The sequence below is a fragment of the Aedes aegypti genome, chromosome 3, assembly GCF_002204515.2.
Source record: "Aedes aegypti strain LVP_AGWG chromosome 3, AaegL5.0 Primary Assembly, whole genome shotgun sequence".
NCBI lineage: Eukaryota > Metazoa > Arthropoda > Insecta > Diptera > Culicidae > Aedes > Aedes aegypti.
Genome location: NC_035109.1, coordinates 84,866,354 through 84,884,076, shown reverse-complemented (window position 1 = coordinate 84,884,076; position 17,723 = coordinate 84,866,354). Strand labels below are relative to the sequence as shown.

At 38.2% G+C, this 17,723-nt stretch overlaps 1 protein-coding gene across 1 annotated transcript in view; it reads right to left on the bottom strand.

The window, feature by feature from the left end:
- LOC5579180 (SNF-related serine/threonine-protein kinase) overlaps window positions 1-17,723 on the bottom strand; it is a 163,405-nt gene that overhangs the window by 86,335 nt on the left and 59,347 nt on the right. Inside the window, exon 3 of the mRNA XM_001664225.2 lies at window positions 14,385-14,430. The gene's annotated coding sequence lies outside the window, so the exon portion shown is untranslated. The remainder of the gene's footprint in view (window positions 1-14,384; window positions 14,431-17,723) is intronic.

Below are 17,723 nucleotides of genomic sequence, written 5' to 3'. Positions count from 1 at the left end.
ACCATTTACCATCTGTTAGCATTACTAAGTAATTAAAAGATATTCAATTTAAATGTTTCATTATTTTTGTTGCTGTAGAGTCATTACTATTCAAACTACAATTTAGAACTATGCACTCGCTGTCATTATTAACACTTTTATCATGCATGTTTGAAATACTAGGCAATAATGTTTATGTTCAGAGAAATGGTTGCAAAATGTATTATGGCCTTTATTAAATTAGTAGAGTTCACATCAATATACATCATCATTATAATATTTTTAACAAAACTATCAGAATCACTTTCAAGTTCATTTTCAAATTTTCTTCACTATAGATTTTATTATGAAATCACTATTAGCACCCCCACAATCACTAAATTGAATAACAACGAGTGTTACGCGCAGTTCCACCAAACACCCAAACACATTCTTATGTTGCATTATAAAACGATTGATCACACGTTAGCTTCGAAACTTAACAACCATTACTGATTAGTACAAAGGATGCTACAGCTCGTGGTAAACGAACTGAACCATCAACAACCAGCACTGGTGTATAAGTAACTAATGAGCCCTGGCGGTCCCTCCGTTCGAAGAGGACCTGATAATATGCCGAAACATATTAACAGATCCTCCGCCTGAATGCAGCCGTTTCATGATAAATCATGAACCGTTAGAGGTGTGCCAAAGTATTGGGAAGGTGATATGTTTCACAGACGGGTATTATTATGGTGCACCTTCTACTTTGGCACCGTCAAACCCTGTGATCGTGGCCAGGGATTTTGCAATTAATTCTTCCAACGATTTTTTCAGCTGTGGCTCTATCGGATCTTCCTAAGATTCCAATTGTTTATGCCAAAGTTTTTAAGAATATTGTTTTGGTATTTTAAAATAAATCTTTACGAGGATTTCTCCAGATGTTTCTACGCACATTTTGTGTGTTATTCTTCAAGCAATTTTCATTTCATTTGTTTCAAGAATCTTATATTTTTTATGATTTTTCAAACTTTTCTGTATTTTTGAAAAATGTTCGTAAAATTGTAATTTTCTATAACCTACAAATACCTGGGGTTCATTTATTGTGTGATACAACAAATCGTACCTTTTATATTTTTCTACGATCAACCTTTCACAGAAGAGAAGCCTGATGGTGATAAAATGATTTCAAACTTGTTTTAAGTTAGTTACACGGAAAATAAAAAATGTTCCAGAAAAAAAATCATATTTTCAAAAGAATTGTAAAAACTAAAAATTTTATAATTGCCAAATATCAGTAATCAGAAGAGGCTTTAAGAAAAAAAATAAAAGCATAGGGATGTTCAAAAATAATTTAAGGCAAACGCCAAAATTCATAAATTCGCGAAGAAAAATAAAGCATTGCCGAAAACGTGTTTAGAATGATTTTAGATAACGAAAAATTATGTTTAGATCGAAAATGAAAATTTGGGTATTAAAGGATTAATATACTGAGTTAACCATGCGTTGCCGGTCGAGGATTGAACAATTCGCACATATTCGTAAGTTTAAGTTGTATGAGGGATCAGTGCTGGGAATGGTGATAATAGTAGGCTTGAATTTCACGAAAATCACGTGGCTCTTCCCAGTACAGTAGTTCAAAAACGTGAATCTCATCAAGTAGCCTATGTTGGGTGCATGAATTTTCTAAATTGTTAGTGTCATTGAAGGTTCAAAATGCGGGAAATGCAGCGGGAAATAGAACATTTCTCGCATAACTTCTGATCTCGCCCTAAAAGCCATTGGTAACCATGTGTGTAGCTCGTTGTTTCTGAGCATTTGAATGGATTTTCATGTTATTTAACAACGCTATGGCAAAGAAAGGATCATTATCTACCTGTCCGTGATGTTGGTTTGGATGCTTATTCTTTCTTGTGCTCAGAAACAATGAGTTACACACGTGGCTACCAATGGCTTTTAGGGCGTTATCTCAGAGTATGCGAGATTTTTCTACAGTAATTTTGGGTTGCTCTTAGCAACGGGTGTTTTGCTATTTTCAAGGCTCTTTTCCTACAACAGCGATAGGCGTGAGTTTCACTGGCTTCGCTGACTGCGATTGGCTTCATTTGGCTACTGTAGAAAGAATTTCAGATTTTTTCCCAACCCTGTGAGGAATGTCCACTTCCCGTCTGTTACCAAAGATAGAAGTTTGAGAGAGGGGGTCCAGATAGCCATAGTGGTTAACGCGCAGGTATTCAGCTAGACCAAGCTGAGGGTCTTTGGTTCGAATACCACCGGTCGATGATTTTTTCGGGTTGGAAATTTTCTCGACTTCCCAGGGCATAGAGTAGGGTAGGTGCACCGGTATTCACCATAGTACCAGTATTCGCCACCCAGAGTAAGTACCGTTTTGCGATGCAACTAGGCAAATAGTTTAGCGTTTTATAAATTACTTTCGTATGATGCGGAAACATTTTTGGAAGCTGAAAATTTGCTAAAAAAACAATTTCCTTAAATTGTTGTCTCCCTTACACCTCATTCTGAATTCGCCACCTCCCATGAAAAATCAACGTAAGTGACGAATACAAACACATGATGTGAGAATTGTGCTCGGGATTAGCTTAGAATTATTTCTGCAATCTAGACTAAGAATCGATTTCAGGAAGCGTTCTTGACTAAGTAGCTCGCAATTTAGAAGTAATAAATCTCAGTCCTCATATTGAATACTGATTCGGCAAAGTATCAACAGAAGTGCGTACATGCAGAAAATATGCTGATAATTAGTGCAATACCGTCAATGGGGGTGACAATGGGTCTAGGGGGTGAGATTGGGTCAAAACGGAAAATTATGATTTATGAAATATTTCAACCAAAATCGCTGATATTACTAAAATTATTAATTCATATGTTAGGGAACATATTATTACTCGTAATTCATCACAATATACATTTTTAGAAATAGTAGTTTTTGTTTACTACATCGATAAACTTGTATGTTGAAACTAGAAAAAAAATTACAGCATTTAATTGCTTCTGTGCAAAGTATTACGCATTTACTTTAACCTCTATCGTTATATTAGTAGAAGGTTGAAAGTCTGTTCATTACACTTTACACGTATTTTCCGGAATCTATTTGATTTTTCCACAAAAATTTCATTTTTTTCGGTACGGTGTCTAAAACATCAAAAATGGGGGTGAGATTGGGTCAAGCAAGAACGATAGTAAATGAAATTGCAAGTCCACTTTTTGGACATTTTACGGTGCCTGGTGTTCTCTTTTTTCATTAAGATGTGTTTATTCTTTCTAAATACAGCATCTCTGAAACATCAAACAAATCTACTTGAATATTCCATGCATTGAATAACAATGCAACGCATTTTGACAACTTCTCAAACCAGCAACTGTAATTCGTGCGCAGCAACATCGTAAAATTTTATCAAATGGATTTCTTTTTTTTTACTTTAATTATTTATCAGTGTTTTCAAATTATAGAAACATCTAACGGAAGTACAAATGAGTTGGATCGCTGAAATACCGGGATTATGATGTCAACATCTGACTGAAATATATTGATCGTGGAATGTCGCACCGATATATAAATATTTGCGAAGGTTTAAAATAATCACTGTTTCACTACACCTTTGGGGAAACTAAATAGGCTTTATGGCAATGGGGATGAGACAATTTGAGGAAAAAAAAACAAGAAAATTTATGTTAACTTGACGATAAATGTTGGATTTACATATTTTTCTCATAGCTCTTCAATTTATTGGTATAATCGTTCTTTTGAGTGGATTTATCATACTTGTGAAACATCTTAGATATCTTTTCGTCTTGTTTGCATTGTATTTCATCAATATTTTTCAGCTGAGAACGGTTTTGAAACCATATTCTCAAAAACAAATTATTTGAATTACAGTGACCCAATGTCACCCCCTCTATGGGGTGAGATTGGGTCATTTTTCATTCCCTTGTGGTGCCGCTGTGAATAAATATTTTTCTTTAATTTTTTGAACAGTTGTTAATGTACCATCAAAGTACATACACACCAAATTTGAAATTAATTGGAGTTAAACTACGATAGTTATTCAATAAATAAATCGTACATATCCCTTTTTGACCCATTGTCACCCCCAACGACGGTACCAACTGATTTTCATCATTTTAATATCGTGAGAATAACTAGCAACAATCATCAATAACGCGTTCAAATTTCAATGACGACCTACTTTATCTTCAAGAACCGACTCTGGAAATCCTGTTCAGGATTCTAACGGAATCATGTCAAACATTATTTAAAAATGCATCGCAAAATTTTGTGAAAATCTATCGTAAGATTGAGAGTGAATCATGCGCAAGATTTTGTAAGAAATGTACTTAGAATTGTGTCAAAATTTCAATCAATATATTTTTTTGAAATACCGTTCTAGAATCTGTGAAATTGCTGTCCAGGTTTTTTAACAGTCCTGCTCAGAATTCAGTCCGAATACCACCAAGGATTATGTCTATGATTTTGTAAAAATATGTCCCCGATTTAGTGTTAATTCTTACTTTCTACTGAAGATTCTGTGAGAATGCCAAGATTTTAAGAACAAATTTTGCAAAATTGTCAGACAATCTTATTTAGAACTTTGTGAGAAATCTGTCAGTGAGAATTCGTCTCATTCGCTACAACTCTGGCCTATTGGCTACAACTTTTGTTAAAGCTTGATTTAATTCCTTTTGAAGTCATCGAATGCCTAGCTTTAGAGTGCTATTCAAGCATACATTAGGCGATTTATACTAGTCGATTGGTTTCGAAATTACAGGTAATCAAAGTTTCTTAAACTTTCTTAAACCGAAAGCGTCCATCAAAACACTGGTTTGAGTTCAGTGAAATATTGAAATATATGTGAAAACCATTAAAATAAAGATACATTAACATAACAACAGATTATTACTCAGACTAAACTAAATAAAGATCCGACCAAGGATCAATATCGATTATTGATAGAAAGAATAAAAAAACTTCTTAGTCCGTTTTGTGGGGCACAACTGATAATTTCTATGGATCCATCGACCAACTGTGGAGAAAGCAGTGAAAGCTACTAACTAATTGTTTTCCCGCATTGGGTAATTGGAAATTCATATTTTTGCGGCTCGAACTTCTGCGCTTCTCTCTCAAAACAAGGTCAATAGCAAAATTACGAAAATTGCTCTAAGCCCGCCGCGAACGGTCAACAAATCCAAGTGGGCAGCGAAAATCGACATTCCTCCAGATGATTTAAATCACTGTGTTCAAATGTGTACGGTGCTAATGGAATAAGTAGTCAGACGTAGCTTCTAATTTTGTTATCGGTGAATGGAGGCCACGACTTGCCAAAAATAAGACGAGAGAAAATTGCAACAGTCAGTAAAAAATAGTAATTTGAAAGTGATTTAGGAATCTTGTTTCATTAAAAACTTCCTTTGGTTTGAGCCTGATGCCGGGCTTGAGAACTGCATTTTCGAAAAGGAAATAGGAAACTATTTAACACTTGTTGTAACTTTCAAATGCGCTACCCGGCAGGTGAAGAACAGCTTCGACCATAAAAAACGCTGATTGAACTTGAAACATAAAACCCCCTTTTCACATGGAGGTTTTCACCATTCATCGAGAAGATGACCGCGAAAGCAAGTCAGTGGATATTCGGAACGCCAGATCAATAACCGCTTGCACGTTTTCGGTGCGTTATCTTGTACATCTTTCAATTGTTGGAAACGAAAATAAAAGCCAACGAATCAAACATCAATCATTTTTGCGAGGCACTTTCTGGCCGCGTTATTTATAGAGAGTCGTTGCTCGGCTGCACTCTAATGGTACATTTTTTGAACCTGTTTCGAGGGTGATGGTTTGCCCGGTTACAGACGTAGCTTTACCATTTTCAATCCATCATCTGTGCCGGATGAGGCGTCAATGAGTTCGTAGATGACTTGCTCATGCGCTTTTACGCCCTCGTTGTAAGGTCTTGGTCCACTCATATGTTGTCTTCTCAGTTAAGTTGAATTCTGAGATACATTTTTTAAGAAATTTAAATTGTTTGAACGAAAAGATCAAGTGTAATAGATTAATAATGGAAGCAAGTGAAAGATACAACTACAATGTACGAGGAAAGAGTTGAGCCTGGGATTGAACCCATGGCCTTCTGCTTATGAAGCAGAAGCGGTAGTCATTACACAACCTGCCCAGAGAACTGATCATAAAGCCAAACTGTGACTTTCCGCACCCATTCTATAGCCTTATATTACCCTGAGTTATATATATATTATTTTCTGAATTTTCATTTACCTCACTCGGCCCACTCTCGTACCGGCTGCTACACGCCAGATGCTTATTAGTAGGTCAATGAATTTATGAACTCGCTTGTTTCCATTTTTGGAGCAGCCGTAGTAGGTATTTGCGCCACCCATATGTGAGCGAATCACTCTCACCCAACCTGTGTTTGCGCGCGCAAATTCGCTTTCGCAGATCATTTCATCGCCGGATTCACGATTCGATCTCCAGCAAGCCTACTCCATTGCGTACCGCAACAACGAAATCATTTATTTTTCTCTGCTTCGGCAAATATAAGTTAAAGACATAACAGCACGGCACGCCAATAACAGAGGTCCAGTTGTTTAAAAAGCTGTCAAAACCTCAAATGTTTTAATCTTTATGAACTTACTGTTAAAAGTCTAAGAATTGAGTTGTAAAAATTTGCTACCTTGGAGATTTTTTTTTGAACACGTATGAAATTAATATGGACATTTGAATCGTCACTCGGCAATCATTATATTATGTAGATAAATGTCATTGTGCCAATCGATTGGATTTTTTCTTCAATAATATATTATACCAAATGGAGACATTGAAGCGCAATAAAACTGCAATATTCAAACCATTGTCACGAAACGATGCTCACCAATATATAAACCATCGTTGATAGGGCAGTTGTCAATCATTTTCAATTTCGTCACCAGCACTGCCCAGTCACCATTCTTCCACAAGTTTATAAACAAAAACCTGGAGTTCATCCAATGATTCTATGATCGATTTCGCTAGAAATTCGTCAAAGATTTCCATTTGAATATTTTTATGAGCTCAAGTAATAATTTCTCCAGAGATTCATCTCCGATTACTTCAGGAAGTCCAGCAAAAAAATCTTTGAGAATTTTTTCAACGGCTCAAGGGCTTCATCCAGGATTTTTTCCAGGGATAGTTTCAGGGAATCGTCAATTTTTGCTTGAAAAATTACTCGAATATTGTTTGGAAAAAAATAGGTAAAAGTAATCCTGGATGAAATATTAAAAAAAAGGAAACAATTTATTGTGAAGCTCCTGGAAAATATCTGAATAGATTTCCAGATATAAATCCTGGAAGAACCCGTGTAAGAACTCCCGAAGGAGTTTATATGAAAATGTCTGGAGATATAACTTAAAAATTAGACGTAGAAATTCCTTGAGGGTTTCTGGCAGGAGTTCCTGGATTTTTGAACGAATTTCTGCAAAACCTTTGAAATAACCCCTTGAGAATTTTATTGGAAGAAATCTTGTAGGAATCTTAAGATCTATAAGAGTAAGAACTGAAAAAGCGAGGAAAACTTGGAAATAGTGGAAAAATCTCTGAAATACATCCTGTAATAGCATTTTGGAGAATTTTCAGAGTAATCCCTGTGGAAATTCAAGGTTAGCTATTTCGAATCAGATTTCATCGCAAAAAAAAAGAAAATAGTGAGTTTACAGACCATTTTGGTCGGAAAAGAAACCTTATATTAAAAAAGAGACTTTTTAGAGACATGCATTAAAATAGAGACCAAGTCTTTAAAAATTGACCTGTTACACAGCGTAACAAAAATGACATTTTTGCGTGTCTCAAGGATCAAATTATGTGTCTCTAGTAGATTTGGGGTTGCTGAATCGTCGTTCTCAGAAATATTCCAGCACGTCACAATTTTTAGCTTCAGGACGCCAAAGTTATATAAAACACTGGTTTCATTGATGTTTAAGGTATAATTTATCAAACTTTTTTGTGATCTAATTCACTAAACATGCAAATTAGGACTTTAACATTCATTTGAGATATAATTTGGTTGAAATTGCACGATTAAATTTAGATTACACTGATTTTTTCAACATGTCTGCAGTCTCCATACAAAACTCTTCGTTTCTCTTATATGGCAAAATACAATACTTTTCTAAATCACCATAAAATACCTTTTGAGCATCGAAAGTATTATGAACTTTGCTGATAAGTATTGTTATACACATTTCAATTATGTGGCAAAATAAGCAAATAAATTGCCATACAAAAAGGCAAAAGTACATAATGGAAGATACCAAAATTTCCAAAAAATATCAGAAACTCAAAAGTGCTTATTTGAAGCTGAAATTTTGTACAGCTCATATCGCATATTGGGTGAATAGTCATAAAATAATTCTGGCAGAAATTTCATTGCTACTACATTACGAGGCTCATGTGTAATCTCAATGTGAATGTCATGCAGTTACAATTACCAATGTGACCAATGTAAGTTGATCGAAAGTGTTTATCATTTGATGGCTTTCCACGGTACTAACTCGATATTGACAAAAAAAAATGTCCAATGTGACAAATATGCAGGTATGAGCAGTGATTTTTTGTCATGATTTTTAAATTCTGGACCACTGCACGCCAACAATAACAATGTCTCAATTGATCCGTTTTACGAGAGTGCAATTTTGTCGTATTACCGGCGATGAAACGGATGCTGCGCCGTAATTATATACGATATTAAACTTGGTGTAGGTCGATTGATTAATTGGCGGATGCGGTCGTACTTTGTTGTCTTTTGGCTGGCATTGATCTAAAGTCTGTTTCGCTTCTGATTGGCTACACAGCAAAAAATAAATTTATATCGGCCGACGTAATTATTGACTGTATCAGCAATCTAACGTATAAGTAAATCATCCACTTTACAACAATATTCCTGCTCAAAACGTAATTGAATTAAATCGTCGAAAATTTCAAGAAACTTATTTCGAGTAGCAACACAAAATTTTGAACCAAATTTAAACATATTAATTTGTTCATTTCACTTACTAGTTCTATCAATTGCTAGACCAAAATTTTAAACTGGCATGGGCTAGTTTCATACGTTTAAAATATGTAACTGTACACAATATTTGCGACGGAAGATTGACGTGATAATACAAATATTTTTTTTGCTGTGTACGGCCGGTGAAACAATACAACGAAGGAGACGAACCAGCCAACGGCTGAAAGTCTCGATAATAAAGATAATAAAAAAAATACAATGAAGTATCATGATCGTTGGGTGGCTGATTACGATCGAATCAACGAATGAGTGAGAGATACAATTTACACAATTGGACCTAGTTTATTACCGAGACACAATTATATTGACTCATTTCGAATAGATAAATGCGTAAACTACTCTATAGTGAAAATGATCATCGACCTGTTCCAGTGTTAGATTAATTCATGGAACGATTAACATTTGTTCAATCAGGAACACTCAGCGAGGTTTGAGATCATTTCTCAAAGGAACACGCAGACTTCAACCTCGAGGGAATTCGCCCGGCTCAACTTCGAATCAGACCTTTTACTTAGACATCATAGTGAATCCTGATTGACATAACTTAGAAACATGGTGCATTTTATACGATGTATGTATGAAACTCATTTTTACCTAACAATATTCAAGAGGTAGCCATATGTCAAAAACTGGTGGAAATAGATCCCAGGTAAGCGATAGCGAATTATCATATTTCTCTAATTAGAATTCAAACAGACTTATCTCTTTGAAATAAACAAATGTAGATTATTGATTCATCGTAGGGCGCAGACAGATTTGTTGGAGACAATTCAAGCGATTTGAATGATTTTTTTTAAGAAAGCTCCCTGATACCTGACATTATATACCCCATATTCAATGTTTTGTGATAAATTGACTCAATACAAAAGAGCGTTAGAAAGGTTTATAACTGTTGAAATACTGAACGTAATGGCATAACGAAGATTTAACGATAAGTTTTATAATCGCAGCATAATTCGTTTTGAATTATGTGCATTTTTCGGACTGTAATTGGCTCAACAGATTCAGCGAATCATTAACCACTCCAAAACAATTGTAGATTCCACTGGCTAAGCGTGCGTAACAATAAACTCGCATAGCCAAACACTCACATTTCGGCATAACGAGCACGAAGCAAATGATCGATCTTCTGAGCACGATCAAGTAGCTAGACGACGACGACGACGTAACATTATATCAGCTTTATGTGAAAGGCCTCCTCTCAAGTCTCAAAAACCAAAACTCGTCGAAAGAGGTTCCATGTAACGAAATTAAGCAAATCTATCGTCGTTGTCGTTTTACTTCGCCACTTGCCGGGCTGGCTGTATTGTACATACCGTCATCTAATTCGGCTGTTCACCTGTTCGTCACAATCCTCCGCGGTGCGATCATCGTCGAAAGGCAAAAGGTACCGTGTGAATTATTTATTTATACAAACAAAAAGCTTCCCGATCAGTAGGTTATAACAAAATTGTATCACAATAGGTTATATCAAAGTTTGTTACAAATAACATTTTTTATTTCATGTCTGTTAGAAGCACTTAGCTCTAAAAATGATTATAATAACACAATTTGTTAAAAAAAAGTAAATCTGAGATCAATTGCTTATACAGTCATCTCTCCCTTACTCGATATTGAAGGGACCATCGAGTTAGGGAGGTATCGAGTTACAGAACACAAAAGCAGTGCAACTGCGTTCCAAGGGACCATCGAGTTAGCCATGAAAACCAACTTTTACTATGGTTCTCTAACTCGATATCGAGATACGGAATATCGAGTAAGGGAGAGTTAACTGTACAATATTGGAGAATATATTGACAACTTTTTCGATTTTACATACAAAATGATTGATTTCAGTGCACAAAATTCTATTTTTTCGAGTTCGTATGATTTTTGTATTGGTTCGACGAGGAGTGCCAGAGAATGACGAACGAGAAGAACTTGGCTAGAAGCCGGATGCTGGTATCTGGTACCCTTCAGAGCAGAGAGCGGTACAATGAAGCAAGGGCACCCGAAAAACGGATCCATCGCAGAAAGAAAAAGGAGCATGAAGAGGCAGTAATTGCTCAGGCGCAAGAAGCTATGGAACAGAACAACATGCGACGGTTCTACGAGTCCGTAAATGGTGTGCGGAGAAAAACAGCGCCGTCTCCCGCCATGTACAACGACCGCGAAGGAAACTTGCTGACGGATAAAACAATGGTGGCCGCCAGGTGGAAAGAGTACTTCGAGTCATTGTTAAACGGAGATAACGGAAGTGGATCTGGTAGCAGAATTCAAATCGATGACGATGGACAGGCTGTGGAACCTCCAACGCAAGATGAGGTAAAGAAAGCTATCAATGGGCTGAAGAACAGCAAGGCTGCTGGGAAGGACGAGCTGCACGAACTCCTTCACCGTATCATATTGAGGATATGGGAGGAAGAACAAATGCCTACTAGTTGGTTGGAAGGTCTCATTTCCCCTCTGTACAAGAAAGGGTATCGACTGGAGTGCGCCAATTACCGAGGGATAACACTTCTTAATTCGGCGTATAAAATCATGTCTGGAATTCTGTTCAACAGATTGAGACCGTATGAGGAGTCCTTTGTCGGCGAATACCAAGCTGGTTTTCGAGAGGGCCGATCAACGACGGATCAAATGTTTACCCTGCGTCAAATCCTAGATAAATTCCGTGAGTACAACTTGCAGACTCATCATCTGTTTGCAGATTTCAAAGCAGCGTACGATTCAGTGAAGAGAAACGAGTTGTGGCAAATTATGTCCGAACATGGCTTTCCGGCGAAGCTGATTAGACTGATTCGTGCAACGCTTGATGGATCGAAATCAAGTGTGCGGGTGGTGGACGAGATTTCGTCATCGTTCGTAACCTTAGATGCATTGAAACAGGGTGACGCTCTTTCTAACATAGCGCTCGAAGGTGCTATCAGGAGAGCCGGTGTGCAGAGAAGCGGTACCATTATCACACGTTCTCATATGCTCCTTGGCTTTGCGGACGATATCGACATCATCGGGATTGACCGTCGGGCAGTGGAAGAGGCGTTCGTGCCTTTCAAGAGAGAGGCAGCGAGGATTGGGCTCATGATCAACACCACAAAAACGAAGTACATGATAGCTGGTGGTCAACGTGGGTCCAGACGTTTTAGTGGTAGCGAAATGGTGCTAGGTGGTGAAAAGTTTGAAGTGGTGGAAGAATTTGTGTATCTTGGAACACTGCAAACGAAAACAAAACTCGCGTTATACAAGACACTGATCCTTCCGGTTGTCGTATATGGCCATGAATCATGGACATTGAAGGAAGTCGACCGTAGAGCTTTCGAGGTGTTTGAACGTAAAGTGCTGCGAACAATACTCGGCGGTAAACTAGAAAACGGCATCTGGCGGCGTCGCATAAAACACGGCAGGCTGCGTTGGGCTAGTCACGTTGCCCGTATGCCGGAAGAACGACAAGCAAAGATAATATTCAACAGAGAACCCGGACGAGGCCGCCGACTTCGTGGCAGGCCGCGCACACGATGGCTTTTTGCGGTTGAGGAGGGCTTAAGGGCACTTAACGTTCAGGGCGACTGGAAGCGATTGGCCCAGGACCGAGCCCAGTGGAGAAGACTCATCCATTCGGCGCAGATTCATCTTAGCGAATTGTAGCCCATCAAGTAAGTAAGTATGATTTTTGTATATTGTCTAAACTGTTGATTTTAGTGAAATCATATCGGAAAACTTTCTGGTACAATAGGGCGCATCTTTTGATGCAAAAAGTTTTGTGATAAATCAAATTAACAAACAGAGGCCCATTAAAAAAAACTGTCAAAAACTCAATTTCCAAACATGTTTTTAGTTGGAAAACAAAGCTAAACATTTATCCACAGTATCAAATAGTAAGGAACACATACGAAACAATGAGTTTAGTGGTCTAATGACTACTGCTTCTGTTCCATAAGCAGGAGGTTATGAGTTCAATCCCAGGCCCGTCGTTTTTCTTGTAGGTTGTAGTTGTATCTTTTACTTGCTACTATATTCCACTCTCAATCTTTCATAGTTGATATTTTCGTTCATAACATTTGCTAGAACCAGAGCTGGACGTTTCCATTCTTACATAATTATTGCACGCCTTTGCTTACGCCTGATACATAGGCAATCTGCTAATCAAAAAGCAAGCCTCTTTGTCATAAAATTACTACCCCTACACCTTCTTGCATAAACTGGCGTTGAAAATTAAAAATAATAGTTTTCTTCGTGTTTTAACCCTAAACATGTGCGCATGTTTAAAAAAAAAAAACTTAATTTATGCTCGAAAACTGAACTACCCGTTTCATCTTCACCGACACACTTGCTACCTGGTTCATCTTCACCAAACACGTGCAAATTTTCAGTTTAAATTTTAAACTTTTAAGTGTTTAAAAAACTTAAAAGTTTGGTACCTAACCCGCTGAAATTATAACAGTTTGTTAAAAAATAACTTGTTAAATGATTAGCAAAACCTGTTGCACTTCTGTTGCAATCCATTGGTCGGGTTACACTTTCGGACCTCTTCTGCTGTTCGGTCCAAAGGCGCGGTCTCACACGCATATTAATCGCTCATCGCGGTATTTCCGCGTCAATTGTTCCGCGCGCAGTTTGCGAATTTGTTTTTGGAATTCAGGCTTCTTTTTCTCGTGCTTGCTGATTATTAGCATCCACCTACAGTACTTAAATTCGTAAGTAATCTCCTACAGAGAGAGAGGGGCATGCGATCGTTTATGACGGCTACTGAATGTTGTGCCGTGTACATTTGTGTACCGTGGAAACCATTAAATGAAATAATTTCTCAATTTCACTTCTCTTTCCTTCTGCAGGTTTGCCCGAAGCGCGGCGGCTGCTACAGAAACAGCTCGTTATATTATAATTATTCGTCTAGATTTACGCCTATTTATAAAATTTACTTTCACGGGAGCGAGAGACCCGTGGCCGGATGTGGTGGTGTGTCTCTATATGACGACAACAGCCCAACGACGACAAAGCGACGTAAATGAGGGTTTTCTTTTCGCACCAAAAGTGAATAAAAGGCGCGAAAAATCTCGGGAAATGTGACGGGGCCAAGAGCGAGCCCCTGTGATTACGTGAAACATCTGTGGTGCTGCTGATGCCGATTCTCGCCGTTTGCAAGTAATTTCGCGATCAACTGTGAGGATTTGTGGGCATATTCTAATTAGACCTCTGACGTTGATGCTTCCGATGAAAGGCGATATGCTGATTGAAGCACAAAGAGATTGAAAAAATGGGAATGCATGACGTGCTTGTTATAGATATTTATAGCTTTATCTAAGAGGTTTTGAAGAAAAAGCGATGTTTCTGATCTTTGTTGGTGTTTTCTATAAAGCATCTATTTTGATAACTCACCTTTGAAATAAAATAAGTTCCGTTAAGAATGATTTTACACATTTACCTGAAAATAGAACAAAAGAACAAATGTTAAAATATGTGTTTGGTGTAGCTTATTAAAATATTTATCACTATCCTATCCAAATCCATTTCAAATTCGAATCCAAATCCAATCCAAATCAAATCTATATCCAATCCAAATCCAATCCAAATCCAATCCAAATCCAATTCAAATCCAATCCAAATTCAATCCAAATCAAATCTAACTCGAAAAGGTCAATTTGGTCGAGATTTGAACCACCGGAATTCAAACATTGATTGGTCAACTCAGTCAACTGGTTTGCTAAGCAGCTGCGCGTTTATCGTTACAGCTGTCTGGGCTCCCAATTACCAATTACCTACTATCCTCTAATGACTGACAAACTCGGAAGATGTTGGTAAGCATTAGCTTCATGTAAGAGCTGAATACAGATCCAGTGCAGGGCACAACATGAATCGTAACCATACATTCGGACACTTTATATAACCCGTGGCGTTCGATCCACAACGCAAGATTACGTCGATAAATGTCATGTGCGTCGAGCGATCACTCTCCACTTCATCGATCCGTGCGTGCTCCATTCAATCGTCTTGCATCTCCTTCACTTCGGACAGAGGTCCACTGAGCCTATTAATTTGAAAATTCTTCAAGCGTACACATGACATCGGGGGCATTTTCCTTCCATCATTAATTTCAACATTCCCTAGTACTGGAGTGATATGGCGCTGCTGGCAGGGTTAACAAACCACTTCGACTATGCACCGCCGACCGCAACGATTTCAGACTTGCTGGGAGAGATTATCACCACAAAAGACAGCCCATGCCATGGCAAAAATACATATCGGCTTCGCTGAGGCTCCTCAAGCGAGCGTGATATGCTCCGTTCGACCGACCACAACCACCCCCAAGTCGGTATACCTCAGCCTTAGGGTGTCCTAGAGAAACTCAATGTTCGAAAAGTAATAGTGCTGAACCCTAGTATGAAAGATATACTTATTTATATAATATTTGTAGAGTTAGTCAACTTTTAAAATATCGTTTAGAGATTAGGCCAGATCGATTAATGGATGATTGTCATTTTTGATTAAAATTGTCATCATATGAGGTTAATTACTGAAGTTTTAAGGCTATGAACGTGGTCATTATAAGAAAAATGGACAATGCTGTATCATGTCAACACCGAGGAGGCAGTACCTCTAACACGGAATAGGTAGCGAAACCCTGGTTACTCTATACCCAGGGAAGTCAAGGAAATTTGCTTTACTAAAAGATCCTGGACCGACCGGGGATCGAACGCAGACACCTTCAGCATGGCTTTGCTTTGTAGCCTCGGACTCTACCCACGCGGCTACAGCCTGATCAGCATAGGATTCTCGACAATATACCACGTGGACATTTATGGGAGGAGGGGGGTCTGGCCAATGACCACGGTCCATACAAATTTATTTTTTTTTGTATGGACAAATGACCACGAGAGGGAGGAGAAGGGTTCTCAAAATTTAAAAAAATGACCACCCCATATGTACGCCAACGAACGATAAGCCCGATGACACGGAGGATGAGTTCTCTGGCAATCAGTAGCTACTCCGCACGCAAGAATATCCGCATGCACACCTGATGACACCCGAGTGGCGATACTTGCTCCCAAATAGATCACATGTTGGTTGATGGGCGACATTTTTCAGATGTCATGGATGCCAGGGCCTTTCGAGACCCTAATATCGACTCGGATCATTACCTTGTTGTAGCTAAAATTCGAGCTCGATTATCCAGCGTCACGAATTCCAGAACAAATGGAACACTGCGCTTCATTATCCAACGATCCAACAACGGCGAGCGAAGTGATTGGCATTGGTCAACGACGAAGACGAAACGAATGGTTCGATGAAGAGTGCTAGAGAATGACAGATGTGAAGAATGTCGCCAGAAGCCGTATGCTTGTGGCCGGTACCCAAAAGAACAGAAAAAGGTAAAGGACATCGAGAGCCGAATGTACCGCAAAACGAAAAGGCAGTACGAAGAAAGTGTGGTAGTTGAAGCGCAAGATAGAATGAATCGGAACGATATGCGGAGATTTTATGCGACGGTCAATGGCACGCGACACAATACACGCCATGTGCAATGATCGAGAAGGCAATTTGTTGACCGATAAAATGGCGGTGGCTGCCAGGTGAAAGCAGCACTTTCAGCAGTTATTGAACGATAAAAATGGAAATGTAGCGAGTCACAAAGGCATCACGTCACAAGGGTTCATAGTAGATCTGATCTGACAACGAAAGGAATAAATATGACGTTATAAGAATCCGCGTTATAGGAGACGCAGGCCTTCATCAGTTTGGGGATGTTGTTGAATATCTCGTATGCGTTAAGAGATAGTACAGTACTGTCTTCGGCGAAGTTTCAGTGCTAAGTACGATCTACCTCTAGGAGTTGAGGATGCTTCTAGTTGAGAACTTGGACGATAGGAGCGCTTTTTCTGACTTGCACAATGTGGACCATGAGGGATAGGAATGCAAAGTTTATAACATATGATATCTCTAGAACCTGATGTTTTGGAAGGTGAGTGTCTTCGGAAGAGTTGTTCAGTAGCTCAAGAGCTGACATGCGGTAGTCATTCTGATACGGAATTACGCCACTAGGCGGCGCTAGTGAACATTGAATTTTTGTTTTGCGGATAGCTCAGTAGCCTGACCACTTAGAAAGATGACGGCTTCGGCAAAGTTGTTCAGTATCACAAGGACTAACATCATTTGAGACAAAAGTTTCGAGATTTTGCCACTAGGCGGGGCTAACATTATTTGAGCAAAAAGATTCTATATTTTGCCACTAGACGGCGCTAGTGAGTATGAAACTTTTGTTTTACAAATCATCACTTAGAAAGATGATACTGAATACTTGAATGATACTTGTGATACTGAAATCTTACAAAATCCTTCAATAAATCAGTTAGTTAAGAAGATTTTAACAAAAGCTACTTCCTGAATTGAAAAGAAGGCCAGGGCTGCTTAGAATGAAGATATATCCGAGAAACATCGTATTTTTTTGTACTAGATTTGAAAGATTGCTTCGGTCAAAATTGTTGCAACAGAATCCGCGAAGTTCTCATGAATATTTTTTTTTTGTTTTTGAAAATATGTTACGATTTGAGCTCTGCAAGCTTCTTTGAATATTATAAATAACCTTTTCTATTGACCTTTTTAGAAACCAGAGAATAGCTCTATGAATACTACCAATAACTCTTCAAAAATCTCGTTAAGAATCTTCGAAGTTTTGTTAAAGGATCACCTAAAATATCTTTAGAAAATCTCATTCAGAAT